At 39.4% G+C, this 24,908-nt stretch overlaps 1 protein-coding gene across 1 annotated transcript in view; it reads left to right on the plus strand.

Annotated features, from left to right (window-relative positions):
- LOC128642832 (discoidin domain-containing receptor 2-like) overlaps positions 1 to 24,908 on the plus strand; it is a 1,143,904-nt gene that overhangs the window by 246,088 nt on the left and 872,908 nt on the right. The window contains exon 2 of the mRNA XM_053695673.1: positions 24,508 to 24,621. The gene's annotated coding sequence lies outside the window, so the exon portion shown is untranslated. The remainder of the gene's footprint in view (positions 1 to 24,507; positions 24,622 to 24,908) is intronic.

Consider the following 24,908-nt stretch of genomic DNA (forward strand, 5'->3'; position numbering starts at 1 on the left):
ATTTTAAAATACTTTTTAAGCATTTAAGTATGAATGTAATACTTTATTTTAATGTGTTTTACATGTGTTTACATGCATCTTTCTTGTAGCCCTAACACTTTACTTCAGGTCTCCAGTGACTAACTTTTTTAGCATTATCTGCTGCGCTCATGCACAACACAACTCAACATAAGAGTGCTGTCTAGAGTGGTCCTGCTATCCATTGAAAATATATGCTAACGAGATCTGGGCCATGCTAATTATTGTCTGGTAATTTTGTTTTACCATTCATGTGCTATACCAGATTGTGCACTATTCTGAGTGCTGACTCACTATCTATAGAGCATCCTTTGCTAAAGTCACTAAAAAATCTATATGGTGAGGTCAAGGATGGAGCCTGAGGTAGAACTTTGGGAAGAGGCCATTATGTGACCCTCGCCTACCACCATCAGTGCCCAGTCACCTACAGGTTGTCCAGTGTTATTTGTGATGGACAGATGTTGGGGTGACAGACTAATGACTGGACACTGCTTTATAATCTCCTACATGTACCTTATGAAGTGTGTTTATCTTAAAGGGACATTAAATACTTTGAGATGGTATTACAAAAATATAAACTTTATATATACAACTGCAATATACTTTCATTATTTACTTTGTCACCTTTTCCTGTAATTCCACTCTGATGTTGTGAGCTTTTCAGTTCCTGTTAGAATTGGAAGTGCAGAACATTGTTATATTCCACACAGCCATTGGCGGTACATTATAGTGACCTATTTAGAACTGTCCCTAATTGGCCATAGCAGAGAAGGTAACCTAAGTTACAACATGGCAGCACCCATTGTTTTATAGACACTAAGGGGTCAACTTATTTGATATGCTATCGACATTTATAATTGCACCAGCAGTTCTTGTAAACTGCGGTCAATCTGCCGCTAGCAGGGGGTGTCAATCAACCCGATCGTATTCGATCGGGTTGATTTCTGTCCGCCGCCTCAGAGCAGGCGGACAGGTTATGGAGCAGCAGTCTTTAGACTGCTGCTTCATAACTTCTGTTTCCGGAGAGCCCGAAACACGAGGCATCAAGCTCCGTACGAATCTTGATAAATTGACCCCTAAAACTTTACAATTATTTTAACCTTTAAAAAATATATCTACATGTTATTCTCAGACTAATCTTATTTTTTAATGCATCATTCTATCTAGCATTTATGTAGAGCCAGATTACAAATTGGGAGCTATTTAATAACGCTCCCGCTCAAGCATTTATTGTGCTAGAAGGAAGCTGGTTGCGCTCGTGAACTGTTTTCACTCACGCTAATGCGGCAAGCGCAAAAAGACTAACATAGAATATTGCATGCGTTCATGTATTCCGGTCAATGGGAAAAAAAAGTGGAATAAAACTAACACCCCACTCTCGTGAAAACCGATCGCATATTCTCAAGTGCGCTCACCCACAGGATGCTTTTGCCAGCCAGGAAGTTAAGCATCTCATTGCCGCACACACGTTGGAGCCTGAGGGTAGAGTGACTGGTATTTCTGGAAGGGGAAGGTTCTCTTCTTGTGCCTGTGCAGGGGGTCTAAGGTTACCGGCCCACCCTGCCACCTTCTCTATTACTGGATTATTTCTGGTTGCTCCCTGTGACAACTAAGGCATTAATGCTTGGATCGCGGACATCCCCAGCCGGCTGGACTATGATCAGGCAAGGTTGGCAATTAAAATGTGTGTCAAATCCTAGTATTAGCTTTGATATAATATAAGTTTGCTCCCACTAAAGGCTAGAAAATATCCTTTTTATCATTGTAAGAAAAAAGGTTTATATTTGCTGTAAGGAACTTGGTATGACTTAGATTTGTTGTGGATCACAACTGCAGTTAAATTAGAAATATTGTATTTGTATGCCAATGTTAAAAGTTTACAGAGTATTTGTAGCAACAGAGTAACCAGTACTAGGCAAAAGTTGTTATGTTTATATTAATAACTCTTGATGTTCGGAGTATATAACACCTGGACAGGTATTGAAGTCAGGAAAACCAGTAAGTAGATTCCTTTATGGTAATCTACTGAATAATGCTTAGAAACCTAAAGGTCTTTATAAACTTGAAAATCCTTATCAGAAGATATTTCCAGAATGTGATTAAACTTGAAAATGAGGCATCAGAGTAATAGTATAAGTCTGTGAATAATATACAGCTAGGGAGTAGCGTTGACTAGCAGTCACAGAGCGAGTATGTTCCGTTAACACAGCTGACAAGCTGTCATAATATAGTATGGAAGTCAAACACACAACGTGTATATCTTGCAGCTGCAGGCTGTAACCAGGGCCGGATTGGCCTACCAGGATACCAGGATATTTCCCGGTGGGCTGCAGCAGTTTCCTTGAGAAGGCTGTCGTGTGTGAGCGGACAAATCTTGGTTCCAGATACACAACGTGTATATGTAGTAGCTTCCGGAATGATGCTCACTGATGGTACCGGTATTGTTGTGAGAAAAAGTGCTGGTAAGACTTAGTTTGAAACACACACCGTGTGTAAGTCGGGGCATGTAGTACAGACGCCGGAAGCAATCAGGTGATAAGTTGTCGGCTTCAGGGAAGGCTTGGAATGGCAGCAGGGAAGGCTTGAAATGTCACTGTAGAAATCCCAGAAAGGGAAATATTCAGGCTTGTATCCTCAGCAGGATTGAAGAGCAGAGTTATTTTCAGTCCCTAGGAAGAAAATACTGAAGCGGGTTGAAGGGGGCATGTCCAACTTAAATAACCTAAGAAGAGAAGTAGGTTCAGAATTAAAGGCACAGTGATGCTAGAACCGTGATTGTTAGGAAACAACACATCGTAAGAATAGAATCTCTGACATTTGCAAAGCATCATTTTATTTTGGTTTGGGATACAGAGTACAATACAGTTAGATTTGACACTGTAGCTTTTATACAAGAGAAGGTCCTTGTTTTAAAGAATTTAGCTCTGTGATATAAATATTATAAATTATTTTTTTCTCTAGTTTGTGTGTAATAAATATCTATCTAAAACCAACATCTCAGACTGTGCATTATGAGTAATAAAAAACATACTAGTAATTAGTAGCCTCTGTTTATGTATATTTGATGTGACATGTAAATTAGAAAAGTATTTTATGTGTTTTTGTAAGCTGACTTTTTAAAAAAAAAAATATTCACGTAATATGTTGTTTGGTTTAAGACGTACAATCCATATTTTGTTTGATTCTTATTTCTGTAATCAAAGAGGAAGTGTCTTCTCCCATGTACTTCTTGACTCAACAGGCTCATGTTTTGTGCATGTGGTGTGCGTCCATATGAGTGTGTGTATGTGTGGTGTGCGTGCGTGCGTATAAGTGTGTGTGTATGTGTGGTGTGCGTGCATAGGAGTGTGTGTATGTGTGATACATGACTAAGAGCCTAGTGCAGGCTTGAAACGTTGTATATATTGCTGGGACCCTACATATGAAAGAATAAAGGTCTTTTATTGAAGATGGTGGCTGGAGTTCTTTGAATTTTTTGGATATTGAGGAGACTTGGCAAGTCGGTTACTCCGTGCCCCATTGAAGAAAGATACAGGTGTGCTGTTTCCATTATCTTGGATATCACTGGTGTGCATGCATATCAGTGTGTGTGTTATGTATGTGTGGTGGGTGTGCATGTGAGTGTGTGTGTTGTGTTTGTGTGGTGTGCATGCATATTAGTATGTGTGTTGTGTATGTGTGGTGTGCGTGCATATTAGTGTGTGTGTTGTGTATGTGTGGTATGCGTGCATGTATCAAAATCACCTTTTTTTTAGGGGGGTGGGGGGCTTCTTAGATTCTTGCACCTGTGCCCTGTGGTTTCTAGTTACGCCTCTGTGTGTGTGTGTGTATGTGTGGTGTGTGTGCATATAAGTGTGTGGTGTGCGTGCATATAAGTGTGAGTGTATGTGTGGTTTGCGTGCGTGCATATGACCGTATGTGTGGTGTGCGTGCATATAAGTGTGTGTATGTGTGATGTGTGTACATATGAGTGCGTGGTGTGCGTGCATATGAGTGTGTGTGTTGTGTGTATGTGTGGTGTGCGTGCATGTGTGTGTGTTGTGTTTGTGTGGTGTTCGTGCATATTAGTGTGTGTGTGTTGTGTATGTGTGGTTTGCGTGCATATTAGTGTGTGTGTTGTGTATGTGTGGTATGCGTGCATGTATCAAAATCACCTTTTTTTGGGGGGGGAGCTTCTTAGATTCTTGCACCTGTGCCCTGTGGTTTCTAGTTACGCCTCTGTGTGTGTGTATGTGTGGTGTGTGTGCATATAAGTGTGTGGAATGCGTGGTGTGCGTATGTGCATATGAGTGTATGTGTGGTGTGCGTGTATATAACTGTGTGTATGTGTGGTGTGTGTGCATATAAGTGTGTGGAATGCGTGGTGTGCGTGTGTGCATATGAGTGTATGTGTGGTGTGCGTGTATATAACTGTGTGTATGTGTGATGTGTGTGCATATGAGTGTGTAATGTGTGGTGTGCGTGCATATGAGTGTATGTGTTTTGTGCATGCATATGAGTGTGTGTGTGTTGTGTGTATGTGTGGTGTACGTGCATATGAGTGTGTGTATGTGTGCGTGCATATGAGTGTGTGTGTGTGTGTGTGATGTGCGTACATATGAGTGTGTGTATGTGATGTGCGTACATATGAGTGTGTGTATGTGTGGTGTGCGTGCATATGAGTGTGTGTATGTGTGGTGTGCATGCATATGAGTGTGTGTGCATGTGTGTGTGTGTGTGGTGTGTGTGCATATGAGTGTATGTGTTGCATATGTGGTGTGTGTGTATGTGCGTGCATATGAATATGTATGGTGTGCGTGCATATGAGTGTGTGTATGTGCGGTGTGCCTGCATATGAGTGTGTGTGTGGTGTGCGTGCATATGAGTGTGTGTTGTGTATATGTGGTGTGTGTGTATGTGCGTGTATATGTATGGTGTGCGTGCATATGAGTGTGTGTTTGTAAGGTGTACATGCATATGCATGTGTGTCGTTTAATAAAAAAATGGGTTGGGGTGCTGCTTTGCCTTAAAATGCTGAGTCCCATTTTTGGTCCCAGTCCAGCCCTGCTTTAACTATACGTATATTGTGCACTCACAAATGCACTCACAGGACTTCTTAACAGGAACAACAGTGATAAAGTTTTAATGAAACGTTTTAGGGTATAAGCTTCCCTTCATCAGCATAACATACAGTGAGAAATAGCACACAATATATAAGCAAACAAACCAATACATAATTATTGCAAACACACTCCAACCTGTGTACAAGATGAAAAAAGCGCCAAAGTAATGAGCTGGAACGCACTACTGCGTTCCACTAACTCGTGTAACCGGAAGGACGGTAACGTCATTTCCGGTATCGCCGTAACTATCCGGCTTCAGTAGCAAAAAAAATGGACACATCAAATCCCTTCTAAAATGTGAGTCAAACATAATACAGTGCAAATACCTAAATTACATTGTCAGCTAGTTTGGTGTTCCTAACACAAGTCATGTTAGTAGCCTATATGCCCAATATGTTAATGCACATACGTTGCCATGCCAATGGACCTACACATCTGGTTTAGTAAGTCTATGGCCAAACGCTACCTACACCTATAATCAAAAATAAAAAAATAAAAAAGTCATAATACTCGTGTATTAAAAAAATCTATATACACACCTATATACTATCTTCATTGCACATGTGTCTTAACCTAATTCCTAAACACAAAAGAATATTTCGTCTGAGGCGTAACCATAGTAACCAGGCCACAAAAAGACACTTTTATACTAATGGCTTGATGAGGCAGGGCATTCAAAATAGGACATTAGTATATGCCCCAGATCTTACAGTTAGCTGCCACCTGATCACTGTAAATCCCCGTCAACTCCTCATATGAATCTAATTAAAAATAATAATCATCATACAATTAGTGCCATTTAAGCAAAAATTGCACAAACTAAAATGTAATTAAAATATAGCACTTATGGACATATATACATAAACATACACAAGTCCATGTTTTTCTAGGCACTAATAGCTTACATTAGATACATGTCTAGGTGGATGGTTGAGTGACCCCCCCAAGTAGCGTGGACTTATCCACCCCCCCCGGGGCATCCACTGTCCCAGGGGCTGTGGTCCACCGGAATGGGGATGGTCCAGACCCCCACACTGTGAAAACTCCAGACTGAACCCCCAGTGCGTCTCAACACCACGGGCTAAGCACCCCCAGTACGTATCGCACCTACATGATCTAGATCAAAAGCTTAAAGTCTGGTGTCGAATTCAGACCACCTGGATGTATTGTGCCAAGTCTATATATCCATTGGGCTTCGCGTAGTAGTAGTAATTTGTTTCTATCTCCGCCTCTGTCTGGCACTGGTACATGGTCGATTAAGATGTATCTGATGGAAGATACCCCATGGCGCATCCTAGCGCAGTGCCTCGCCACCGGCTGGTCTGAATCTTCTTTTTCTAGAGCCACACGGATGGCTCTCCTGTGATTGGCCATGTGCTCTCTAAGTGTCCCGCTTGTTTTCCCAACATAAGCACTTGAGCATGAACATAGTAATAAATACACCACATGCGTGGTAGTGCATGTCAGTGAGTGGCGGATGTTATACTTCTTATTAGAATGAGGATGGTGGAAGGTCTTGGTATTGATGAGTCCATTACATGTAGTGCAGCCCAGGCAGCGGTATGAGCCCTTGATATTTATCCGGTTATACTTCTGGTAGCTGGATTTAGGATCAGTATTGACCAATAGGTCCTTTAAGTTGGTACCCCTCCGATACCCAATTATGGGTGTCAGGTTCTGAGCAAACTGCAACTTGTGATCTGATGCAACAATCGGCCAATGAGTATCTTTCCTGCATTGACAGTAATGGGTGTGAATGTGGTGGCCATAATCAGTTTTCCCCCAGTAGATTTTCGTGGCTTTTCCTCAATTAATTCATCTTGTGACAGAGTGGATACCTCTTGTATGGTGTCTCGAATCTGCTGTGGTTTATAGCCCCTCCGTAAGAACTTGCCCCCAACTCTGGACAGCTGGGAAACTCCAGTTTCCCTATTATAGTTGTTCCATATCGTTCTTATCAACTGTGACTTAACAATTCCCTTCAAAAGGGCCGGCGGAAGACAACTCTCAGCTCTCAACAATGAGTTTCTATCTGTGGGTTTGTTATACAATGTCGTGCCCAATTTTTTACCCTCAATGGAAATGTTGAGATCCAAAAAGTGTATCTCCTGTTTGCTGTAAATCAATTTAAATCTGACTGTTATATCAGTGCTGTTGAATATATGGAACCATTGTTCAAGCTCTTGTGGCCCCCCACGCCGTAGGAGGAACACATTGTCTATGTACCTTCTATAGAAGGTAATAGACTTGTCACATTTACCCCAGAGATAATGTTTCTCGAAATGTGCCATGAAGATGTTCGCGTACGCCGGGGCCATACAAGAACCCATAGCGGTACCCGCTATCTGAAGATAAAAATTCTCTTCAAAGCGAAAATAATTCTTACAGAGGCACAGGTCGAGTAGCAATCGGAGGTCCATTATATATCTCATTATGTGTGAGGTGTTCCCTAACTGCCGCCATGCCAACTGAATGTGGGATGATAGTATACAGGCTGTTGACATCCAAGGTGACCAAAATGTCCCCTTCTTGGATGTCAACAGTCTTAAGGCGCCTGATAAGGTAATTAGTATACAATATAAAAGAACGGATACTCCTGACCACAGGTTGAAGGAGAAAATCTATATATTGCACAATAGGTTGCAATAATGAACTAACCGCCGACACTATTGGTCGTCCAGGGGGTTTATGTAGAGTTTTATGTATCTTCGGGATAGTATATAGAATTGGTATTCTAGGGTGTGCCGTGGTGCAGAAATTCTGAATTTGTTCAGACATAAATCCTTGTTCCACCCCAAGTTGAATACATTTGTCTACCTCTTTCTTGAAAATATATATAAGGTCATTGGGAAGAGATCTATATGTGTTCAGATCTGCCAATTGATCAAGAATGTCACCTCTATAGTCAGAATAGTCCAACAGGACTATGGCCCCGCCCTTATCGGCCGGCCTAATGACTATAGAGGGGTCACTCCTGAGACTCTGTATGGCTTCATGTTCACTCTTACTTAGATTGCTTTTCCAGAGTTTGTGTAGTCTCTCTGTCTGAAAACCAAGTTACTTGGTTTCTTACATTTCAATTCCACTGGAGATAATTCTCTCCTAGTCTCAGTATTTTGAAAGAATTCCTTAATCTTCATAGTTCTATTGAGACGGTAGATATTTAATTTAAGATCAAGTTCAGATATTGTGGTACTGGGTACAAATGACAATCCTTCATTAATATTAAGTACCTTACTTTCTATTGTTGTTAATTTACGTGAGCTCAAGTTTACAATAATGTCCTCTGTCTGCCCCTGCAGTGGGGTCTGTGCCGAATACCCCGCCCTCCGTATGTGGGGTCTATTGGGCCTCCCCACTGGATCTTGTGGTAACCCCTAAAAAATGACTGGGTGTGGAGTGAGATTTAAATGTTTGCTGCACCCCATATTGCTCCTGGCTAGTACGTGTAGGGGGGAGAGGGGTATGTAAGTGAGGTCATACTTCTATCAGTATCAGAGGAATCAGCCCCACTTGTATCAACCGTCTCAAATCTAACCCTTCTATTTCTATGCCTCCTCTGTGGTTGTGTTCCTGGTGGAGTGGTTAGCGACTTGTATACCCTCCCCTGAGAATAATCCAAGTTCACAGCCTCCAATTTCCTATTCTTAAAGATAGTAAGATCACTGTGATATTTTTCGATCTGCTGGGTGATTTTATTCAACCAGTTCTCTTGTTGGTCACCTCTTAGAGTCTCACTATGTGTGGTTTCAAACACCTGTATTTCAATCCTGACTTTAGCCAAAATGCTGTAACCTCCTCAATCACCAATAAAATTAAGTCTAGTGAACATTTATTGAGGATATGACACCACTTTTTTCTAAACTCAGGATTGTCACGTCCTATAGTGGGGATGTTGTGTACTCTGAAACCCCTAGGTATATGATTAATTCTGTGATACTCAGACAAATAACTACCATGTAATGACAAATCTGTCTCTCTCTTTTTAAGCTTCAATAATGCATGATATAAACTGATAGGAGTCTCACCAACTGTCCTGGAGATGGGGGCAAAGAGGATTCTGTTAGCATCATCCTGAGTGTAGGATACAGTCCCAATCTGTTCCATTGTAGTTTGGCAATCAGGATCCTGAGGCTGAGTATCATCTTGGTTGGCCACCACTGTCTGTGCACCTGCAGCAGTATCCATCATTGAATGGATAAACAGATGGTATAAGTTTGAGAAACAGTATACAGAAGAGTAACAATGCAAACAAACCTAGAACAAACCACAACAGATTCGAGACACCATACAAGAGGTATCCATGCTGTCACAAGATGAATTGATCGAGGAAAAGCCACGAAAATCTACTGGGGGAAAACTGATTATGGCCACCACATTCACATCCATTACTGCCAATGCAGGAAAGATAATTGGCGGATTGTTGCATCAGATCACAAGTTGCAGTTTGCTCAGAACCTGACACCCATGATTGGGTATCGGAGGGGTACCAACTTAAAGGACCTATTGGTCAATACTGATCCTAAATCCAGCTACCAGAAGTATAACCGGATAAATATCAAGGGCTCATACCGCTGCCTGGGCTGCACTACATGTAACAGACTCATCAATACCAAGACCTTCCACCATCCTCATTCTAATAAGAAGTATAACATCCGCCACTCACTGACATGCACTACCACGCATGTGGTGTATTTATTACTATGTCCAAGCTCAAGTGCTTATGTTGGGAAAACAAGTGGGACACTTAGAGAGCGCATGGCCAATCACAGGAGAGCCATCCATGTGGCTCTAGAAAAAGGAGATTCAGACCAGCCGGTGGCGAGGCACTGTGCTACGATGCGCCATGTGGTATCTTCCATCAGATACATCTTAATCGACCATGTACCAGTGCCAGACAGAGGGGGAGATAGAAACAAATTACTACTACTACTAAACCAGTTTTTTTTCTTCAGTATACACAAGAGAGGAACCATTGAATGATACTTTGGAACAGAATAGAACATGCCAGTCCATACCACTAACTGGGTTTTGTTTAGAGGATATCAGGAAAAAACTAAAAAATATTAAGGTAAATAAAACTCCAGGCCCAGATGGAATACACCCAAGGGTGTTAAGTGAACTTAGCACTGTTAAAGACAAACCTTTACTCTTAATTTTTCAAGACTCATTATCCTCAGGCATGGTACCCCAGGATTGGCGTAAAGCTGATGTGGTGCCACTCTTCAAAAAGGGAAGCAGGGATGATCCAGGAAGCTATAGACCAGTTAGTCTGACATCAATAGTGGGGAAGATATTTGAAGGGATTATAAGGGATTATATTGATGAGCATATTCGTGTAAACAAGATTATGAGTTCTAATCAGCATGGCTTTAGGAGAAATAGATCATGTCAAACTAATCTAATTAGATTCTACGAGGAAGTAAGTAAAAATATAGATAAAGGGGAATCAGTTGATGTGATATACTTAGATTTTGCAAAGGCATTTGATACAGTGCCACATGAGAGATTAATGCACAAAATTAAGGGACTGGGAATAGCTGAAAATGTTAGCTCATGGATAAATAACTGGATAAAAGATAGGGAGCAACGAGTAGCAGTAAATGGATCATACTCAGATTGGACAAAGGTAATCAGTGGCGTCCCCCAGGGATCAGTACTGGGCCCTGTTCTTTTTAATATTTTTATAAATGACTTGGAGCAAGGATTAAATAGCGACATCTCTATTTTTGCAGATGATACTAAGTTAAGTAAGGTCATTAGGTCAGAGCAGGATGAACTCTCTTTGCAAAGGGATTTGCTAAAATTAGAACTATGGGCAAGTGAATGGAAAATGAGATTTAATACGGAAAAATGTAAGGTTCTACATTTTGGAAGTAAAAATAAGCAGGCTATGTATTTTTTAAATGGGACAAGACTTAGCAAAACACAGGAGGAAAGGGATTTGGGAGTAGTAATAGATAACAAGCTAAAGATGAGTGCACAATGCAGGGCAGCGGCTTCAAAGGCTAATAAGATACTAGCATGTATTAAAAGAGGCATTGATTCAAGGGAGGAAAGCATAATTCTGTCATTATATAAAGCCCTGGTAAGACCTCACCTTGAGTTTGGAGTGCAGTTCTGGGGACCGATTGCTAAAAAAGATATTGCAGAACTAGAAAAAGTTCAGAGAAGGGCCACAAAGCTAATAAGGGGATTGGAGAAATTAACCTATGAGGAGAGGCTAGCCAAACTGGGTCTGTTCTCTTTAGAAAAAAGGCGCTTGAGAGGTGACATGATTACTTTATATAAATATATTCAAGGCCCATATACAGAGATGGCAGAAGCTCTTTTTATTCCAAGAAAATTGGTTCTGACAAGAGGTCATAATTTAAGGTTGGAGGAAAGGAGATTTAATCTCCTGCAACGGAAACGTTTTTTCACTGTAAGAGCAATAAAATTGTGGAACTCATTACCAAAGGAGGTAGTGAATGCCAATACCATAGATACATTTAAAAATAGTCTGGATAAATTTCTGTATATAAACAAAATTCATGGATATGATTGCTAGTATTAAATGGGTCACATTTTAATGGGGTTATTTAAGCTTAACTGGAGCTTTTTGTAAGTATTTTAGATTTGTATAGGTTGAACTCGATGGACTTCAGTCTTTTTTCAACCTTATCTACTATGTTACTATGTTATGTTACTATGTTACTATGTAAAGCCCAATGGATATATAGACTTGGCACAATACATCCAGGTGGTCTGAATTCGACACCAGACTTTAAGCTTTTGATCTAGATCATGTGGGTGCAATATGTACTGGGGGTGCAAGCCCATGGTGTTGAGACGCACTGGGGGTTCAGTCTGGAGTTTTCACAGTGTGGGGGTCTCGACTGTCCCCATTCCGGTGGACCGCAGCCCCTGGGACAGTGGATGCCCCGGGGGTGTGGATAAGTCTACGCTACTTGGGGGTCACTCAACCATCCACCTAGACATGTATCTAATGTAAGCTATTAGTGCCTAGAAAAACATGGACTTGTGTATGTTTATGTATATATCATATGTGATGGGTGTGTAGCTATGTATTTTTGAGATCTTAGCTTGTACGTGGTGGGATGGGTACATAGTCATATATGAGTCTTGGGACACTGTAGTGGATCAGTTTTGATTGTTAAGTCCAATGCAGCAGACTATTACCACTTATTTAATAGTGGCCATTATCCTTGTGAAAAGTGAAAGTATAATATCTGGAAATCCTCTTTAATCTTTCTTTCCCCCTTAGAATGTTTAAACCATTCACATTATGGAGGGGTTCCTATACATACACTGTGTGGTTCAATGCAACATTTTTTGATAATGAAGTCCATAAGTGCTATATTTTAATTACATTTTAGTTTGTGCAATTTTTGCTTAAATGGCACTAATTGTATGATGATTATTATTTTTAATTAGATTCATATGAGGAGTTGAGGGGGATTTACAGTGATCAGGTGGCAGCTAACTGTAAGATCTGGGGCATATACTAATGTTCTTTAAGCTATAGTTATTTTGAAAGCCCTGCCTCATCAAGCCATTAGTATAAAAGTGTCTCTTTGTGGCCTGGTTACTATGGTTACGCCTCAGACTTTTGTGTTTAGGAATTAGGTTAAGACACATGTGCAATGAAGATAGTATATAGGTGTGTATATAGATTTTTTTTAATACACGAGTATTATGAATTTTTTAATTTTTTTATTTTTTGATTATAGGTGTTGGTAGCGTTTGGCCATAGACTTACTAACCCGGATGTGTAGGTCCGTTGGCATGGCAACGTATGTGCATTAACATATTGGGCATATAGGCTACTAACATGACTTGTGTTAGGAACACCAAACTAGCTGTCTGTCGGCTAGATTTAGAGTTTTGTCGGTAACGACCCGCATAGCTAACGCTGGGGTTTTTTCCCCGCACCTTTTAAATACCGCTGGTATTTAGAGTTCACAGAATGGCTGCGTTAGGCTCCAAAAATGGAGCGTAGAGCATAATTTACTGCCACTGCAACTCTCAATACCAGCGGTGCTTACGGACGCGGCCAGCTTAAAAAACGTGCTCGTGCACGATTCCCCCATAGGAAACAATGGGGCAGTTTGAGCTGAAAAAAACCTAACACCTGCAAAAAAGCAGCGTTCAGCTCCTAACGCAGCCCCATTGTTTCCTATGGGGAAACCCTTCCTAAGTCTGCACCTAACACCCTAACATGCACCCCGAGTCTAAACACCCCTAACCTTACACTTATTAACCCCTAATCTGCCACCCCCGCTATCGCTGACACCTGCATATTTTTTTAACCCCTAATCTGCCACTCCGTACACCGCCGCAACCTACATTATACCTATGTACCCCTAATCTGCTGCCCCTAACACCGCCGACCCCAATATTATATTTATTAACCCCTAATCTGCCCCCCACAACGTAGCCGCCAGCTACCTACAATAATTAACCCCTAATCTGCCGACCGGACCTCACTGCTACTATAATAAATGTATTAACCCCTAATCCGCCTCCCTCCCGCCTCAAAAACCCTATAATAAATAGTATTAACCCCTAATCTGCCCTCCCTAACATCGCCGACACCTAACTTCAATTATCAACCCCTAATCTGCCGACCGGACCTCGCCGCTACTCTAATAAATGTATTAACCCCTAAAGCTAACTCTAACCCTAACACCCCCCTAAATTAAATATAATTTAAATCTAACGAAATAAATGAACTCTTATTAAATAAATTAATCCTATTTAAAGCTAAATACTTACCTGTAAAATAAACCCTAATATAGCTACAATATAAATAATAATTATATTGTAGCTATTTTAGGATTAATATTTATTTTACAGGCAACTTTGTATTTATTTTAACCAGGTACAATAGCTATTAAATAGTTCATAACTATTTAATAGCTACCTAGTTAAAATAATTACAAAATTACCTGTAAAATAAATCCTAACCTAAGTTGCAATTAAACCTAACACTACACTATCAATAAATAAATTACATACAAATCCCTACAAATAAATACAATTAAATAAACTAACTAAAGTACAAAAAATAAAAAAAGAACTAAGTTACAAAAAATAAAAAAATAATTTACAAATATTATAAAAATATTACAACAATTTTAAGCTAATTACACCTACTCTAAGCCCCCTAATAAAATAACAAAGCACCCCAAAATAAAAAATGCCCTACCCTATTCTAAAATTAAAATTGAAAAGCTCTTTTACCTTACCAGCCCTTAAAAGGGCCTTTTGCGGGGCATGCCCCAAAGAATTCTGCTCTTTTGCCTGTAAAAAAAACATACAATACCCCCCAACATTACAACCCACCACCCACATACCCCTAATCTAACCCAAACCCCCCTTAAATAAACCTAACACTAAGCCCCTGAAGATCTCCCTACCTTGTCTTCACCACGCCAGGTATCACCGATCCGTCCAGGCTCCGAAGTCTTCATCCAAGCCCAAGCGGGGGCTGAAGATGTTCATGATCCAGCTGAAGTCTTTGCCCAAGCAGGGGCTGAAGATGTCCATGATCCGGCTGAAGTCTTGGCCCAAGCGGGGCCTGAAGAGGTCCATGATCCGGCTGAAGTCTTGATCCAAGCGGGAGCTGAATAGGTCCATGATCCGGCTGAAGTCTTCTATCAAGCAGCATCTTCAATCTTCTTTCTTCCGGCTCCATCTTCATCCCACCGACGCGGAACATCCATCCTGGCCGACGACTTCCCGACGAATGACGGTTCCTTTAAGGGACGTCATCCAAGATGGCGTCCCTCGAATTCCGATTGGCTGATAGGATTCTATCAGCCAATCGGAATTAAGGTAGGAAAATTCTGATTGGCTGATGGAATCAGCCAATCAGATTCAAGTTCAATCTGATTGGCGTCGGTAGAAGAGGATGGATCCGCGTCGGCGCGTCGGCTGGAAGAAGATGGCTCCGGAAGAAAGAAGATTGAAGATGCCGCTTGATAGAAGACTTCAGCCCGATGATGGACCTCTTCAGCCGGATGATGGATGTCTTCAGCCCCCGCTTGGATCAAGACTTCATGGGGGGGTTTGGGTTAGATTAGGGGTATGTGGGTGGTGGGTTGTAATGTTGGGGGGGGGTATTGTATGTTGTTTTTTTCAGGCAAAAGAGCTGAATTCTTTGGGGCATGCCCCGCAAAAGGCCCTTTTAAGGGCTGGTAAGGTAAAAGAGCTTTTCTATTTGTATTTTAGAATAGGGTAGGGCATTTTTTTATTTTGGGGGGCTTTGTTATTTTATTAGGGGGCTTAGAGTAGGTGTGATTAGCTTAAAATTGTTGTAATATTTTTCTAATGTTTGTAAATTATTTTATTATTTTTTGTAACTTAGTTCTTTTTTTATTTTTTGTACTTTAGTTAGTTTATTTATTTGTAGGTATTTTATGTAATTAATGTATTGATAGTGTAGTGTTAGGTTTAATTGTAGATAATTGTAGGTATTTTAATTAATTTATTGATAGTGTAGTGTTAGGTTTAATTGTAACTTAGGTTAGGATTTATTTTAAAGGTAATTTTGTAATTATTTTAACTAGGTAGCTATTAAATAGTTATTAACTATTTAATAGCTATTGTACCTGGTTAAAATAAATACAAAGTTACCTTTAAAATAAATATTAATCTTAAAATAGCTACAATATAATTATAATTTATATTGTAGCTATATTAGGGTTTATTTTACAGGTAAGTATTTAGCTTTAATTAGGATTACTTTATTTAATAAGAGTTAATTTATTTCGTTAGATAAAAATTATATTTAACTTAGGGGGGTGTTAGTGTTAGACTTAGCTTTAGGGGTTAATAAATTTAATAGAGTAGCGGTGAGGTCCGGTCGGCAGATTAGGGGTTAATAATTGTAGGTAAGGTAGCAGCGACGTTGGGGGCGGCAGATTAGGGGTTAATAAATATAATATAGGGGTCGGCGGTGTTAGAAGGCAGCATATTAAGGGTACATAAGTATAACGTAGGTGGCGGCGGTGTGCGGTCGGCAGATTAGGGGTTAAAAAAAATTAATAGAGTGGCGGCGATGTGGGGGGGGGCCTCAGTTTAGGGGTACATAGGTAGTTTATGGGTGTTAGTGTACTTTAGAGCACAGTAGTTAAGAGCTTTATGAACCGGCGTTAGCCCAGAAAGCTCTTAACTCCTGGCTTTTCTCTGCGGCTGGAGTTTTGTCGTTAGATTTCTAACGCTCACTTCAGCCAAGACTCTAAATACCGGCGTTAGAAAGATCCCATTGAAAAGATAGGATACGCAAATGGCGTAGGGGGATCTGCGGTATGGAAAAGTCGCGGCTGGAAAGTGAGCGTTAGACCCTTACCTACACGACTCTAAATACCAGCGGTAGCCCAAAACCAGCGTTAGGAGTCTCTAACGCTGGTTTTGACGGCTAACGCCAAACTCTAAATCTAGCCGAATGTAATTTAGGTATTTGCACTGTATTATGTTTGACTCACATTTTAGAAGAGATTTGATGTGTCCGTTTTTTTTGTTACTGAAGCCGGATAGTTACGGCGATACCGGAAATGATGTCACTGTCCTTCCGGTTACACGAGTTAGTGGAACGCAGGAGTGCGTTCCAGCTCATTACTTTGGCGCTTTTTTCATCTTGTACACAGGTTGGAGTGTGTTTGCAATAATTATGTATTGGTTTGTTGGCTTATATATTGTGTGCTATTTCTCACTGTATGTTATACTGATGAAGGGTAGCTTATACCCAAAAACGTTTCATTAAAACTTTATCACTCTTATTCCTGTTAAGAAGTCCTGTGAGTGCATTTGTTTGAAGTGAGTGCATTTGTTTGAGTGAATATTGGCAGTTATTTTTGCACCCAGGCAGTTGGCATTGATGGTTGTAAGCTGTTGAAAGGAGTATATATATATATATATATATATATATATATATGTCTTATGTGTCTAAATATTTAATTATATGTGTATAAATGTCTGTCTTTCGTGTGCAATATTGTTTTAAAATAATTGTTATTATACAGTGTTATTATGGCCCCTAGTTATCAAGCCGTGAACCTCAAATACGCTGGAATTCCGCAGCGTATTTGTGGCGAGTTATCAAGCCCTAGATACCGGCAAAAGTAGAATTTAGTGACGTAGTAAGCTTTGATCCGCCGGACTCAGTCCGACACAGATCGTTTCTTACGTCACTCCAGATGTTCCGCACACAAGTGCGGCACAATCTGACTACTTTTGCTAGTTATCAAAAAACTAGCAGGTACGCTCGGCACTTTTCCAGCCCAGCGTACCTGGTTTTCAAACCGCCGCCCTGGAGGCAGCGGATCCCATAGGAATCAATGGGAGTCTGACCATAGCGAAAGTTCATGTTCGCTGCTGCCAGACATCCCATTGATTTCTATGGGAGCTGTCTACACCTAACACCCTAACATGTACCCCGAGTCTAAACACCCCTAATCTGTCCCCCCTACACTGCCGCAACTAAATAAATGTATTACCCCCTAAACCGCTGCTCCTGGAGCCCACCGCCACTATAATAAATATGTTAACCCCTAAACCGCCGCTCCCGGAGCCCACCGCCACCTACATTATACCTATTAACGCCTATCCTTCCACCCCCCCTATACTGTCGCTACCTATAATAAAGTTATTAACCCCTATCCTGCGGATCCTGGACCTCGCCGCAACTAAATAAATAGTTTAACCCCTAAACCGCCACTCCCGGACCCCACCGCAACCTATATTAAACTTATTAACCCCTAATCTGCCCCCCTACACCGTTGTCACCTATAATAAATTTATTAACCCCTATCCTGCCCCCCCCTACACCGCTGCCACTGTAATAAAATTATTAACCCCTAAACCGAAGTCTAACCCTAACACCCCCCTAACTTAAATATTAATTAAATAAATCTAAATAATATTTCTCTAATTAACTAACGCCTAGATTTAGAGTTTGGCGTTAGCCGTCAAAACCAGCGTTAGGGGCTCCTAACGCTGGTTTTGGGCTACCGCTGGTATTTAGAGTCAGTCAGGAAAGGGTCTAACGCTCACTTTCCAGCCTCGACTTTTCCATACCGCAGATCCCCCTACGCCATTTGCGTATCCTATCTTTTCAATGGGATCTTTCTAACGCCAGTATTTTATAGTCTTGGCTGAAGTGAGCGTTAGAACTCTAATGACAAGACTCCAGTCGCAGAGAAAAGCCAGGAGTTAAGAGCTTTCTGGGCTAATGCCGGTTCATAAAGCTCTTAACTACTGTGCTCTAAAGTACACTAACACCCATAAACTACCTATGTACCCCTAAACCGAGGCCCCCCCCACATCGCCGCCACTCTAATAATTTTTTTTAACCCCTAATCTGCCGACCGCACACCACCGCAACCTACGTTATCCCTATGTTCCCCTAATCTGCTGCCCCTAACATCGCCGACACCTACATAATATTTATTAACCCCTAATCTGCAGACCGGACCTCACCGCTACTATAATAAAGTTATTAACCCCTAATCCGCCTCACTCCCACCTCACTAACCCTATAATAAATAGTATTAACCCCCTATATCTGCCCTCCCTAACATTACCGACACCTAACTTCAAGTATTAACCCCTAATCTGCCGACCGGACCTCGCCGCTACTATAATAAATTTATTAACCCCTGAAGCCTAACCCTAACACTAACATGCCCCTAAGATAAATATAATTATTATCTAACAAAATAAATTAACTCTTATTAAATAAATTAGTCCTTTTTAAAGCTAAATACTTACCTGTAAAATAAACCCTAAATAGCTATAATATAAATTATAATTATATTGTAGCTATTTTAGGATTTATATTTTACAGGCAACTTTGTATTTATTTTAACAAGGTACAATAGCTATTAAATAGTTATTAACTATTTAATAGCTACCTAGTTAAAATAATTACAAAATTACCTGTAAAATAAATCCTAACCTAAGTTACAATTAAACCTAACACTACACTATCAATAAATTAATTAAATAAATTAACTACAATTATCTACAATTAAACCTAACACTACACTATCAATAAATAAATTAAATACAAATAAATACACTAACTAAAGTACAAAAAATAAAAAAAGAACTAAGTTACAAAAAATAAAAAAAGAACTGTTACAAAAAATAAAAAAATATTTACAAACATAAAAATATTACAACAATTTTAAGCTAATTACACCTACTCAAAGCCCCCCAAAATAAAAAATGCCCTACCCTATTCTAAAATAAAAATAGAAAAGCTCTTTTACCTTACCAGCCCTTAAAAGGGCCTTTTGTGGTGCATGCCCCAAAGAATTCAGCTCTTTTGCCTGGAAAAAAAACATACAATACCCCCCCAACATTACAACCCACCACCCACATACCCCTAATCTAACCCAAACCCCCCTTAAATAAACCTAAAACTAAGCCCCTGAAGATCTCCCTACCTTGTCTTCACCACGCCGCTAACGCACCCCTTTGGCCGCAGAACTCTAAATCTAGCGGTAAGTTAATCCTATTTAAAACTAAATACTTACCTTTAAAATAAACCCTAATATAGCTACAATATAAATAATAATTATATTGTAGCTATCTTAGGATTTATTTTTATTTTACAGGCAACTTTCAATTTATTTAACTAGGTACAATAGTTATTAAATAGTTATTAACTATTTAACAGCTACCTGTAAAATAAAAACTAACCTAAGTTACAATTACACCTAACACTACACTAAACTTTAATAAATTATTCCTATTTAAAACTAAATACTTACCTATAAAATAAACCCTAAGATAGCTACAATATAATTAATAATGACATTGTAGCTATTTTAGGATTTATATTTATTTTACAGGTAACTTTGTATTTATTTTAGCTAGTTAGAATAGTTCTTAAATAGTTATTAACTATTTAATAGCTACCTAGTTAAAATAAAGAGAAATTAACCTGTAAAATAAAAACTAACCTAAGTTACAATTACACCTAACACTACAGTATACTTTAATAAATTATTCCTATTTAAAACTAAATACTTACCTATAAAATAAACCCTAAGATAGCTACAATGTAATTAATAATTACATTGTAGCTATTTTAGGATTTATATTTATTTTACAGGTAACTTTGTATTTATTTCAGCTAGTTAGAATAGTTATTAAATAGTTATTAACTATTTAATAACTATCTAGCTAAAAGAAATACAAAATTACCTGTAAAATAAATCCTAACCTAAGTTACAATTAAACCTAACACTACACTATCATTAAATTAATTAAATAAATTACCTACAAATAACTACAATTAAATACAATTAAATAAACTAACTAAAGTACAAAAAATAAAAAAAGCTAAGTTACAAAAAATAAAAAAATAAGTTTACAAACATTTAAAAAATATTACAACAATTTTAAGCTGCTTACACCTAATCTAAGCCCCCTAATAAAATAACAAAGCCCCCCAAAATAAAAAAATGCCCTACCCTATTCTAAATTAAAAAGTTACCAGCTCTTTTACCTTACCAGCCCTTTAAAGGGCCTTTTGCGGGGCATGCCCCAAAGAATTCTGCTCTTTTGCCTGTAAAAGATGATGACTTCTGCTGCTCCGGATCTCCTCTTCGATTCCATCGGTGGTTGGCTGGCTGAAGACGACTCAAGGTGGGATGATCTTCTGGGGGGTAGTGTTAGGTTTATTTAAGGGGGTTTGGGTTAGATTAGGGGTATGTGGGTGGTGGGTTTTAATGTTGGGGGGGTTGTATTTTTCTTTTACAGGCAAAAGAGTAGAATTCTTTGGGGCATGCCCCGCAAAGGGCCCTTTTAAGGGCTGGTAAGGTAAAAGAGCTGGTAACTTTTTAATTCAGAATAGGGTAGGGCATTTTTTTTATTTTGGGGGGCTTTGTTATTTTTTATTAGGGGGCTTAGATTAGGTATACGTAGCTTAAAATTGTTGTAATATTTTTTAAATGTTTAACTTATTTTTTTTATTTTTTGTAACTTAGCTTTTTTTTTTGTACTTTAGTTAGTTTATTTAATTGTATTTAATTATAGTTATTTGTAGGTAATTTATTTAATTAATTTAATGATAGTGTAGTGTTAGTGTGACGAATCACGCCTTCTCAGCATCACAATAGAGGGGTGTGGGTATGAAGGGGTTAATGGCACACAGCTCTGGTTCCCTAATCCTTGCAACTCTGCAACAGGACCTTTAAAAGAGACACCACATTAACCAAATCCGACCCACACTACTCTAACAATTTCTCTGCTGGCACCACCAAAACTTTTAAATTAAAGGGGAGTTCTGGGGAACCCCTAAAAATTCACACTATTTAACACCTTGGTAACGTGCCTTTAACCTTGTCTCAACAGGAGTGTGAATTCAGATATTAGAGTCCAAATACAGAATTAGATTTTCTATGTGTTTAATAAAAAAAAATATCAACACAGGTTACACAGTGCAAAAATGATAAAGACACTCAAAATAAACATACAAATGCAAAGCTACAGTTCTTTAAAAACAAAATTGGACCTGAAAAGAATTACAAAATACCTTACTTATTATCAAATTCCTTTAGGTATGTGGAGAGCTGCCATCTGATGTTAGTCTCTTGGTACCAAGGCAGTTCTGCCTAAAAAGTCTGTCTCTTGCATACTTGAATCTGATTCTCTTTGTCTTGTCAAAGACAACGCCCGGGTTATAATTTACAACGAGGCTGGCCAATAAAAACAAGTCTTAGCCCCACTATTAGTCTCCAAGGGGAGGAGCGTTCTGCATTCCTTTACACACATCACTAGGCTAAGGAGGGGGCTCAGCCCACAGCTTCTCTGAATACAAATTCAACACACACAGAACAGCAGTTCACTTCCAGGCTGAGACAATACCACCTCTGCTGAGCAGCCAATCCAGGCATCAACTACTCCACATGATTGTATCATGACTGTTAGGTTTAATTGTAACTTAGGTTAGGATTTATTTTACAGGTAATTTTGTATTTCTTTTAGCTAGGTAGTTATTAAATAGTTAATAGCTATTTAATAACTATTCTAACTAGCTAAAATAAATACAAAGTTACCTGTAAAATAAATATAAATCCTAAAATAGCTACAATGTAATTATTAATTATATTGTAGCTATCTTAGGGTTTATTTTACAGGTAAGTATTTAGTTTTAAATAGGAATAATTTATTAAAGTATAGTGTAGTGTTAGGTGTAATTGTAACTTAGGTTAGTTTTTATTTTACAGGTTAATTTCTCTTTATTTTAACTAGGTAGCTTTTAAATAGTTAATAACTATTTAATAGCTATTGTACCTAGTTAAAATAAATTGAAAGTTGCCTGTAAAATAAAAATAAATCCTAAAATAGCTACAATATAATTATTATTTATATTGTAGCTATATTAGGGTTTATTTTAAAGATAAGTATTTAGTTTTAAATAGGATTAACTTAGTTAATAAGATAAATATTATTTAGATTTATTTAATTAATATTTAAGTTGGGGGGTGTTAGGGTTAGGGTTAGACTTAGGTTTAGGGGTTAATAATTTTATTACAGTGGCGGCGGTGTAGGGGGGGCAGGATAGGGGTTAATAAATTTATTATAGGTGGCGACAGTGTAGGGGGGCAGATTAGGGGTTAATAAGTTTAATATAGGTTGCGGCGGGTTCCGGGAGCGGCGGTTTAGGGGTTAAACTATTTAGTTGTGGCGGGGTCCGGGATACGCAGGATAGGGGTTAATAACTTTATTATAGAGGGTGGCGGTATAGGGGGGGGCAGAATAGGGGTTACTAGGTATAATGTAGGTGGCGGCGGCGGTTTAGGGGTTAATACATTTATAAGAGTTGCGGTGGGGTCTAGGAGCGGTGGTTTAGGGGTTAATAACTTTATTTAGTTGCGGGGGCGCCGGTATAGGGGGTAGAACAGTGTAGTTAGTGTGGGTGCTTAGTGACAGGTGTATCAATAAAGCTGTCAAAAAGCCGAAGAGCAGCGAGATCGGATGAGTGATAACTCTCACAATCCGCTGCTCATTGCCCCGTACTTGGTGCGCGGCTTTTTGACAGCTTTTTTGATAACTTAGGCGAAATTTTGCAGGTCCGCGGCGGCGATGGTAGGCGAGCTTAGGTAGGCGTATTGAACCGGCGAAGGCAGGTAAAGTAGACGGCTTGATAACTACCCCCCTATGAGTGTAACTATACTTTGTAATGTATTTTTGATGTGTTTTGTGACACTTTTATTAGTTTTGCAAAATATTTAAAGGGCCATAATACCCAAATGTTTAAACACTTGCAACTGATGCAGCATAGCTGTAAAAAGCTGTCTAGAAAATATCTCCTGAACATCTCTATGTAAAAAAGAAAGATATTTTACATCAAAAGTTCCTCAGTAGCCACCTCCCATTGTAAAGGATTTTTGAAGCAGCATTTTAGTGTGTCTGTCCTGGGACATCTGAAGGGATGAGCATCGTGCACTCTCATATTATTTCACCAATCAGGTAAAGGAAGCTTACTATGAAATCTCATGAGAGTTAAGTCAAATCTCATGAGATCACAGTAAGAGTTCATGACCTCAGCACTGCTGATGCTGATTGGCTGCTGTTCATTTTTTTTATTTTTTTTTATTTTTACCTGCAACTGGAAGCAGCTGAGTATAACTTTTTACACAGAACTTACTCTGCTGAGCTGAGGAGATTGTGAGGTAAAATATCTTCCTTTTTACATAGAGATGCTCAGGTGACATTTTCCTGTCAGCTTTTTACAGTTATACTGCATCAGTTTCAAGTGATTTAGCATATGAGTATTATGTCCCTTTAACCAGAGCTCTTTAGTCATGGGGACCCATTTATCAAGCTCCGGACGGAGCTTGAGGGCCTGTGTTTCTGCCGAGCCTGCAGGCTTGCCAGAAACAGCAGTTATGAAGCAGCGGTCTAAAGACCGCTGCTCCATAACTTGTCTGCCCGCTCTAAACACACATCGCCGAAAATCAACCCGATAGGCTGATTGGCCGTGAATCTGCAGGGGGGGCATTGCACCTGCAGCTAACAAGAGCTGCTGGTGCAATGCTGAATGCGGAGAGCGTATTGCTCTCCGCATTAAGCGAGGTCTGGCGGACCTGATCCGCACTGTTGGATCAGGTCCTCCAGACCTTTGATAAATATCCCGCATGGTGATCATTCTAGCGTAAATAGTGACTGCGCTAAAACCCGACAACTGCAAACCCCTGCGATAAACCCCTTATCGCTTGCACACAAACATTTGCGCTCTGCTTGTAATTTGGCCCGTAGTATTTAATGTCCCTTTAAGTTATGATTTATATTATAGAACAGACATACATTCAGTTTATCTACTCACTCATACTTCAACATTTAATGCATGTATATTTCTTTTTAGGAAGTAACCCATCTAACGGATTAGAAAAACAACCTCTGCCTAGCCTTCAAAAACCTGCTGGATTAAATCTTCAGTTCCTGATGCTTATTTGAAGAGGACGTTAGCAGAGATGTGGTAGGTGCATTTGAGTATCATACAGCATATTTCTGTTTTTGAGAACAAACTTACTTTCTAGGAGAAGAGTGTGCAACAAGTTTGATTGCTGCACTTTACATCCGTTTTAAAGGAACACTCAAGTCAAAGGGGCCAATTTATCAAGCTCTGTATGGCTCGCCAGGAAACAAAAGTTAAGAAGCAGCAGTCTAAAGACCGCTGCTCCATAACTTGTCCACCTGCTCTGAGGCCGTAGACAGAAATCAACCCGATCCTATACGATTGGATTGATTGACACCCCCTACCGA

This window comes from Bombina bombina, chromosome 12, assembly GCF_027579735.1.
Source record: "Bombina bombina isolate aBomBom1 chromosome 12, aBomBom1.pri, whole genome shotgun sequence".
Lineage (NCBI taxonomy): Eukaryota > Metazoa > Chordata > Amphibia > Anura > Bombinatoridae > Bombina > Bombina bombina.